Source organism: Corvus hawaiiensis, chromosome 4 (assembly GCF_020740725.1).
Source record: "Corvus hawaiiensis isolate bCorHaw1 chromosome 4, bCorHaw1.pri.cur, whole genome shotgun sequence".
Classification (NCBI taxonomy): Eukaryota; Metazoa; Chordata; class Aves; order Passeriformes; family Corvidae; genus Corvus; species Corvus hawaiiensis.
The window spans coordinates 40,992,701-41,002,097 of NC_063216.1; the positions used below are offsets into that span (position 1 = coordinate 40,992,701).

The following is a 9,397-nucleotide window of genomic DNA, read 5'->3' on the forward strand; positions in this document are numbered from 1 at the left end:
TTGATAATAAACTTTAGCAGGGCCACAGTATGTATGCTCAAAGAGGAAATTAGCATGTCACTTACTGAACAAGATAATATTCACTAGATGTGTGGGTATCTTTTGTATTCTTCTCATTTCTTGGCTTTTTCACCTCTATTCTCAGCCCTTTATACCAAGAGAGAAACATGAATACTTATCCACAAACACACCTTTGTAGCTCTCATTTCCCATATAAATCAACAACTTGTAACAAGTGACAAGAGCTGGCAATATTTTCATGATCCATGCCCTCAATTAACACCATTCCAGTGGCATCCATGCTGGGATGCATTTTTTCCGGTGTTTCTGTTAACAGGATCCAGAGTCACAAACCTGGGAGGTACAAAGTCGCAAAATGCTTCTCCCAAAGCTTTCAATTGGCCTTTCAGTGACACTCTCCAAAAACCTCCATTAGCATTTAATATTTGGTATCACTTGTAGCAGTATCATCTACGGGGCAGAAGGAAATTCTTAAGGCTGAGGTTTAGAAACAGCTAAATCTGGAGGGAGAGGATTCCTGAGTTTGCTCTGTCAATGTTCCCAGTCTTGAAATGCAGCTTTTCCACAACACAGACTGCTGCTGGTGCTTGTGCTCTCTGTGTAGATATTCCCCATCCTGCCACTTAAGCCAAAGGATCAAGGATGAGCAGTTCAGTGCCTGCCTGCATTGCAGGAAGCCTCTAGTGGGACAAAAGTTTTTCACAATGCACTAGATGTAAAACTAAAGACCACAACTACTAAGGCACTTCCAAGTACAACTACCTCTAAAACAATCAGTCTTCAAATATTTTCCTAAAATAGTCTTTTAAAAGGCTCTATTAGTTTCAAAACTTTATGGCTCTGTGACTGTTTTCAAGTAGACAGTCGATTATTTTGGATGAAATTTGAATTACCTTCTTTGCATTAATGCCCAGAAATAATTAGCAAAAGCACCCTTAGCATGTGACCTCACTTACAGAATGGTTTTGCTGGCTTGGTGATTGCTATTCTAAAGAGACAAAACATTTTTCTTAAGACAGCCTTAGCTGCAGAGGTCATGTGCTGATCCATGCAGATGAGGGGATGCAGAAATGTGTTCTTTCTTATTCCCAAGGACCTCTGAAACATTTTCAGGCTAAACTGGCAATTAATTTGTTGAACTGAAATTCATTAAATGCTCAAATTGCAAACATGCAGCTGAGTATTAACAGTATATGAATCATATTTTTCTGTTTTATGCAACAAAATAAATTTCCAGTTGAACTCAGTAGGACAAGTCACACTGCCTAAGGGAGAAATTTCTTAACTCAGGGGACTGATTCAGATTCCTTTATCACCATTATAGCCCCAAGAGGGAAAAACACAGAATGAAGTTGAGCTGAAATGTTGATTAAAATGAGAGTTCTGGATTATTTAGTAGGGGAATTATTGTGTATGTGGTGACTTGTCCTCCTAATTCAGGTGTCTAAGTGAGAAGCCAAAAACTGGTATGACTGCACACAAATTACAGTCAGCTGGGATAAATACCTCTGCACATATGGGCATGGCCTGGCATGAGATTTACACTATCTCCTCCAAATTGTCAAGGAGCAGCAAGAGCTCACTGTATGCTGCCATGATCATGGTGCTTTCCCAGGCTCAGACCCTTCTGTCATGGCAAAACAATTCCAGGATACCCTGCCCTTCACAGAGAAAACACACAGTTCCCTGGATGGTTTGCACAGTGGCACTGGGTGCCATTTCTAAAAACAGCAAGAGCAAGGGTCTGGGGACTTACAGGTCAGCCAGGCTCACCTCAGACCTTGGAAACATCACACAGATTGTCTTTTTGGGATGCATTTGCAAGCATGTGAAGAACAAAAACTTCACAGTTTTAATCAGCAATCCCCAGATTTACCACGGACAAATGATGTTCAGCAAACCCAGGTGCCTCCTACAACAAAGTGAGGTTTGCGGATGTCATGCATCTCAGCATTAGGAAAGCTTTTGACTCCATACTCTGCCAGATGGCAGCTGAGGAATTGTGGACTGGAAGAAATGATGCTTAGATGGACTAAAAATTAACAGTACCTCTTGGCTTAAAATTTATCAGTGAGTAGCTCAGCATCTGCTTGGTGGCCAGGAGTGAGCAGAGCAGTGTTATGGCTGCTCTTTCTCACTGTTTAATATCTTAATCAATGACCTAGGTAAGCACCTTGGATGTATAACCTGCAGATTTATCAATGATGCTAAATTAGAGGGAATTACTTGCACAATGAGTGTCATAGCTTGAATCCACAGGGATTTTGATAAACTAGAGAACTGGGACAACAGAAACTTCATGATGTCCAACAAGGAGACAAGCAAACTTCTGCTCTTGGGGTAGTTTAAGCTCATATGTGATTAAAGAGTTAGCAGTAGTCTTGCTGAAAAGAAGATTATTGTTGGACTCTAGCTTGAATACTCTCTATTCCTGTGAATAAGGTAAAATGAAGATCAGCCTGTGTTGAAAGGTGTTGCCTAAAAGATATGAGGAAGTTGTTTTTCCCATTGGCCTGGAGCTTGGGGGGGGCTTCACATGAAAAAAGTGAATCAAGTTTTGGACAGCCTACTGGGCCACAAGGAAATACTGAGAGATCCTTAGACTGTTGAAGAGTCTTAGGCTTGGTCTAAAAGCAGGCAACAACCACTTCAAGGGCAGTAAAAGAAAAAGGACTTAACGAGAAACTTTTCACTAGGAGTAAAACCTTTGCAGTGTAGCCCTGTCAAGCTGTGCAGGTAAACTCTGAAATTTCCATCTATTTTTTGAGGTTTTCAAGATGCAGCTACACACAGTCATGGCTGATCTGACCTGGTATTGGCAAGAGTCCTGCCTTTTTGAGTGAGCTGCCTCAGAAGTCCTTTTGAAATCCTTCTGTGATGAGAGGCTTTTTGTTTACCCTCCATTATTCCATACTGCTTAAGGATTTCTGCATCTACACCAGAAATCCTGGCTGTTCCACAGGATTTGAAGATTAATAGCTTGGAAAATACCTTTTCCATGGTTGTCCAGAAATCCTTAGCATTCTCTCCTTTGCGTACAGAATGTATTTTTACCAAGACCTGGCTCCTGTGATGAGAGCTCTATGAACTGTAGCTGTCCATACAAATTTGTATGTAAATTAAGATTACACAGACAAGCTAATTACAGGAACATCCTATATTTCAGAACTTTGGCCTTTCAATTTAAGTATGGCATACCTTTTCATAGCAAACCCAGCATTTAGTATGAGGACTGCATACTTCCAGAGAAGACATCTTACAGCATAGCTGCTCACAAGCAGCTGATAAAGGAAAAGTCTGTTGTTCCAAGGTGTTATGCTCCAGTTTTAAGGTTCTTAGAAATGCCTCTGCCCAAATTAAGGTGCAAACAAGACCGTATGCCAGTGACAATAGTAAGGGGTTTATTTGATGGTAAATATGAGAGAGTAAGGAAGAAAGAAGATAGGTGGGGAGGACAGAAAGAGTGACAGGGACAGAATAAGGAAAATATCACCACTCTGTGGATCCCAATGATGTTCATTGATCCTCTCCAGCTGGTCTCTTGGTGGTGAAGGTTCCCCCAGAAGGCACAGAGTCCCATGGGTTTATATGCTCAGGCCATGTCCCCCTGAGGTGGGGGTCAGTCTCTCACAGCAGACTCTGGGTCTGTTGCACCACGTGCAGTCCTGTGGGGCCAAGCCTCTCACGGGAATGTCCCATGGATGTGCCCTGTGGGGTTGAGGGTTCCACAGCTGGGCCAGTTTGTGTAATCAGAGGATGGGTGTTTATTGCCTCTCACCAGAGGCTGCAGCATGCACCCAAAACCTCCTCCTCCCCCCTCAGTTGGGGGGAGTCTGTGTAAACCTGGCTTGTGTGAGCTGTGCTCTCCCCCACCCCAAACTCAGCTGGGGATAGTTGCAGCTGGTGGGTTTGGTCTTTTGTGGATGCATACCTTTCCCTCAGCCTGAGAGGATTGAACAATGCTTTTCCCTTTATCTAATCAACAGTTTGACTTTCAGTTCAAAGTCCCACTCTTCAGGGAAGCTTCTTCAGCTGTAGCTTCTTTATAATGAGCAAAACTTTATATCAATGTTTGAGGCATGAACTATTTTCAGTCTCTGACACAAGGGATGGTGCCAAAGAATCAAGTCCAACAAATAGTCATTTGGGACTTCTCCTGCACTTAACACTTATACACAGAGGAGAAGTGAGGAATCTGGAAACTCCCCATGGTGACTTTCCTCATCATCTCACCTCAGGAGTGGGGCTGGTCCCAACTGTAATCCCAGAGAGCTCTGTGTATTTTTCTCCACCCAGCAGATATGAGGGAGTGGGAAGGATGACCCATGCAAAGTGAGACAGTGGCACTGGTGATATATTGAGTCCAGAGATTTTTTAGGACGCAGTAGGTGATGCAACTAGTGCTAGAGATGGTGTTCAAGCTAGTGAGCAATCCTCTGTAGAACATTTTTAGACATTAGTTTTAACACACTGAAGAATCTTCCAAATCAACACATTACTGAAGGAAATTAATTATTATAAATAATTCTCACATGAGTCAAAACTGAATGCAATTTCACTGTTCAAGCACAAAATATAACCCTAGGTAAGGATTTTCTACCTTCAAGTTCCAAAAGCCCCTGGGAAGGAAAACATCCTCAAATAAACAAACCCCAAAATTCATTTCTTGATCCAGGTTGTCAATTGATAAAGGAAAACAACACATGATAGAGAAATGCCTTACTGTCTGAAGGCTTTATTTAAGACAAGAATTTTCAGATTTTTGAAGGAGATGCAGGTGCTCCCTTTTTGTGTTAATGCCAGGAAAATGGCAGAATTTGGCACAAGACTAACAGAAAGACAGTCAAAGTGAAAACACACTTTAATAATCGTTCTACCTTAAAAGCTGTATTTCTAAGCCACCCCAAGAAGCTCTACTTAGAGATTTGTTTGTTTTTCTTTCATTTGCTTTCACCCATTGTGTTTTATTATTCTTGCTCCTTAGACCCATGTCTAAAAAGTAGGGAATTTATTGCCTCCATGTTCTCGTGCAACTTGTTTCATTCTGCACTTCTCAGTGTTGCAGAGACAATCTTAAAAGTACATATTCAGGCTGCAAAATAAGCACAAATAAAATTAGAGGAAAGTAGCACTAATAATTTAACTAGAGAAACTGTCAAGCTATGTGTGCAAGCAGCAAAGGCAACAGGGAGAGGTGGGGGGTTTGAAAGGCTACAGGTATTAGCCCAGTGCATATCTTTTTCACTCTTTCTTCTCCCAGGCCCCACCACCCCATGTCTATCTCTAGATTGCTGTTCACATTTCCTGTTCTCTTGCCCAGACCACACTCTTTGTTAATCTCTTTGCCTGTGTCATGTAGTGGAGAATATTTGTCTAAACTATTGATACTTCAAGATGAGGTTATTTGTAAATGGCTGTTACCAGCTGTGAGTTTTGGATTGTGGCTCATCTAAAGGCACTTTTCTAGTGTCATTGGGTTGGGCTTACCTTGTGGGTGCAGGGTAAGGTACCCTGTTGGGCTGTGGATGGTGGTAGCTGCACTTCTCATCATTAGCCAAGGCATGGGCAGAGGAGCAGACACCTGCCCATCTCTTCCTCTGTCTGTTCTACCATACGCCCTTGACACGTTATCAGACCTCAGTTTGCCCTGTTTCCCACTTCCCCTATTCCCTGATTTATCTGAAGAACAGGTAAGAGGTGAGTTGCTTGTACTCAACTGAATCTCAGTGGTTCCCTTTACCTACCCCTCTGATCTTGAAGGCCCCAGACCTTCCTTAGAATCTTGTTGAACTGGGGAAGGTACAGGACTTGTCTCATACTCTCCATCATTGTAATTCCCAACACAAATCTTCAAAGATACATCTGGAAGATGACAAGCAGAGGCATTGCTGGGATAACAGCTTTATGAGGGTTAATATCACCGTGTAACTGTTGCCAGTTATTTATACATATTCAATCTATACTGTTTGAGAACTAGTCTGAACTTCAAAATTTACATGCCTCAAAGCATTTGCCTTAAATAGATATTTCATTTCCCCAAGTAATGGGCAAGATGATGCTTGCTTGTTATGTCCCACTCTCTTCAGTGAATCCTGCAGCACAAATTACAAGTCTTCACTTGCTTCTTTAAACAAAGCAGTTACAATGTCATTTATAGAGTGAAGCTCTGAATAGAACTACAGCTTATAGCTAATATGTTTTCAACACCCCACAAAATTGTGTCAGACTCCTCAGAGATGAAATTTCCACTTTCTGATGCTTTTTGGAAGAGCTGGGGGTTTTTTGCTGTAAAAATTACAAGCCTAATTTCACTATTAGTCACTCTAACAATGAAATTTCTATATACAACCACGTTGTTCTGGAAATTACACAAGTATCCTCTCCTAGCTCATCATCCAAATTGTAATGCCAATCAGAATGGTTGAAATCTTAATTTGGCACTTTCTGAGGAAAATATATACAGTGACACAATGCATGTACAGTCCTTTCCAAGCACACATTTTTTGAACTTGTTTACAGCTCACTGACATGTGTAGAGCCCAAGCAGTTCTGCTGGGCAAAGTTCTAGCTCTCCTCTATAATTTCCATTAACAGCTGGACTCTCTGCCCTCTCCTACCTTATAAGAGAAAGAGCTTAGGAAAACCTGGCAGGCTCCTTGACATGCAGCGAGAGTTTAATTCTTCATTACAGTTTAAAAATCCCTACCGGGGAATGGATTTTCTGATCATTCAAACTCATGCAAGTCAGGGAGTCTATTCTGTTAATGGCATATTTCATTGCTTTAAAATTCAAAAGGGACGATCTATGACACCAGTTAGGAATAACAGAGAGGGAATAAGCCCAACAGCCAAGGTAGTGAATGACACACAGCTCTGCAGAGAGCCCATTTCAGTCCTTGAGCACTGCAACTTCCTATGTCTGAAAGTATTGCCACAATGGAAAATTCATTGCCTTAGAAGGAAAAGACTTTTTCTTGTCCATAACTGTCAGTATCTCCCCAATAAAATAAATTGTAGATTCTGGGGATATCTTCTTACAATTGTTTTGTCACTGTTGTGCCACTACAGAGTCTAGGTAAATCCTCCAGGAACCAGAAAGAAATGATTTGGAGGAATTCCCAAGGAGAAAAAAGGTGAATGACATTATTAGGAGACCTCTCCTCTCTGAAAACAAATGCTCTCAACAGCAGTGATAATGTCCTTCAGTAAGGTAAGCTACATCGGAAAGAGTTGAAACTATATTTATAATGACTGCAATAAATCCATGAATACCATCTGAAATGATTCATAGAAACTGCAATAATTTATGTGTTGTCTAAATTGTGTAAACATATAGTAGTACTAAAAAACCCAAACCCAATGTACTAGTTTGAAAACAAACTATTGGGAGGCACCAAGTCAGAATAACAATTTAATAGGGATATCAAGGAAAATAAAGGCAGAAAGCACTGGGTTAAACTGACAGAGTTAGGATACAACCTGACACCGTGTTGGTTGGGGTGGTGGTAGCAGTCTGATAAAATGGTGGCTGCAGTCCTCTGAAGTGGTGCATGTGGTTCTGTTGAAGCAGTGATCCTGTAGAAAGGGGCTGCTCTTCCTCAGAGGGTCCAGTGGTGGCTGTGTAGCTCCAGTCCTCTGGGAACCCAGTGGAAAGGGTTGTCTGTGTTGTTCGGAATCTCAGATTATATCCAGGATGGAATGCTTGGTTCCTCCTCTGGGTGGAGCATCTCACAATGGGATGATGAGTCGCAAAGCCAAGTGTTGATTAGGCTCATTAACAGAAGATGGTCCTGAGGGAGTTATCTCTGAGTCATGCGGCAGGACAATGATGGGCCATTAACAGAAAGATAGTCTGGGGGGAGGAGGCAAGGAAACACTGCCCCACCTGATTGCAACAGCTCATGAGGATGGTAATAGAATACACTGCAACCCAGGACACCCAAAACCCCTCAAACCTAAATTCAAAAACGTATACAGAAAAATCTCTAAACTATCAGTGAATTTTACTGCACTAGAAACTTATGAGGAATCTGATGATACAATCTTAATTAATTTTGTTTGATTTTATGAACTCTATTTATTACTATGACCTCTGCTTTGCTTTAAAACTTTCTTTTTAATGGTAGAAAAAGGCAATATCTTTGAATCTTAAACAGGAACATCAAAGACTGTCATCAAAGAGACAGGCTCTTCAAGTAGAACAAAAAGAGACGAATCACCAACCACATCAGAGGGCTGAGCTGAGCAAGTGAAGGACTGGAAAGACATGTTCTCCCTAAGGATGCTGCAAGGTATCCCAGCAATGGTGATGATACAAGAGGGAGGAATTTGCTGTCAGATATTGTTTTTTGTACACATCTGTAAATCCCCTCAGTCGTCTACAAGCCAAGCTACTGCAAATTTAAGAAGGGCTTTAGCAAAGCAGACTAGTTTACACCTTTTATTTGGTCAAAAAAGAAACCAAGGATCCTACTTCTGCAACTTCCCAGTAGTGCATGCAAGGGGATTGCAGTTATCCTGCAGTAGTGTCAGGTCCACTGGTGTCAAGAGTCTGGGAAATGGCCTGTAATCTTCCAGGTAGGGGTCACTGGAAAGCAACATAATTTTTCCCCTGGAAGGTGTCCCCAGTGTGCTAAAACTTTGTGTGGTGTCTATACTTCTGCTCTCACCACATGGGATTCACAATGTCCCAGCTGTCAGCAATAAAACTTATATTCCATACCTATGGAGTTTGTTTTCAGAGCTCTTTTTTTCTGTCAAAACAAGAAAGTTATACTTTGCTTTCTATCAAGACTTGAATCATTTCATATGCCAGAAGATGACTATCACTTTCAATCTTTATTGGACTGGGCTCAGTTGTGACCAACAATACAGTTCAGAAAAGGCTCCAAAATCTTGCACCCATTCCAACTGATGTCCCCCTCCTTTGATCCTTCTTTTTCAGCTTCTCCCTTTAATTTTGAATAGCTATAGATTTACTTCTCCCCCCCTAGAAAACTGCCCAGATTTAATATAAGCCATCCATTGCAACATAAGAAAAAAAATGTCCAAACCTGATAAAATCTGACAGAAACAGCCACTGTTGATTCTGTCATTTCCTAAAATCAGAGTTCATATCTTAGCTGTCTTACGAAGCTTTGAGCAAAGCCTTACTTGTGCAAGTTTGAGGGGGAGAAAAACCCTTAAAATCTAAGGGATCGTTTTCTACTGAAATCTGTATCAAGAGTTGCCATTTCAGGAAGTTTTGTTACACTAATGTTCATCTCCCCTGTTCTTGAATCTTGCCTACCTCTTTTCATCCTTTATCTCCACTGCGTACCTCTATCATCATGCCTAAGATGCTTCCCATTCTACTGCCACCGAAAAAAAAGCTGTC

General features: G+C 41.3%; 1 long non-coding RNA gene across 1 annotated transcript; it reads right to left on the minus strand.

The window, feature by feature from the left end:
* Window positions 1–4,725: 4,725 nt before the first annotated feature.
* Window positions 4,726–6,541, minus strand: LOC125325077. Its single transcript, XR_007203195.1, has 2 exons — window positions 5,766–6,541; window positions 4,726–5,113 (listed from the first exon to the last, which is right to left on the minus strand). It is a non-coding gene; the product is annotated as an uncharacterized LOC125325077 (long non-coding RNA).
* Window positions 6,542–9,397: the final 2,856 nt, after the last annotated feature.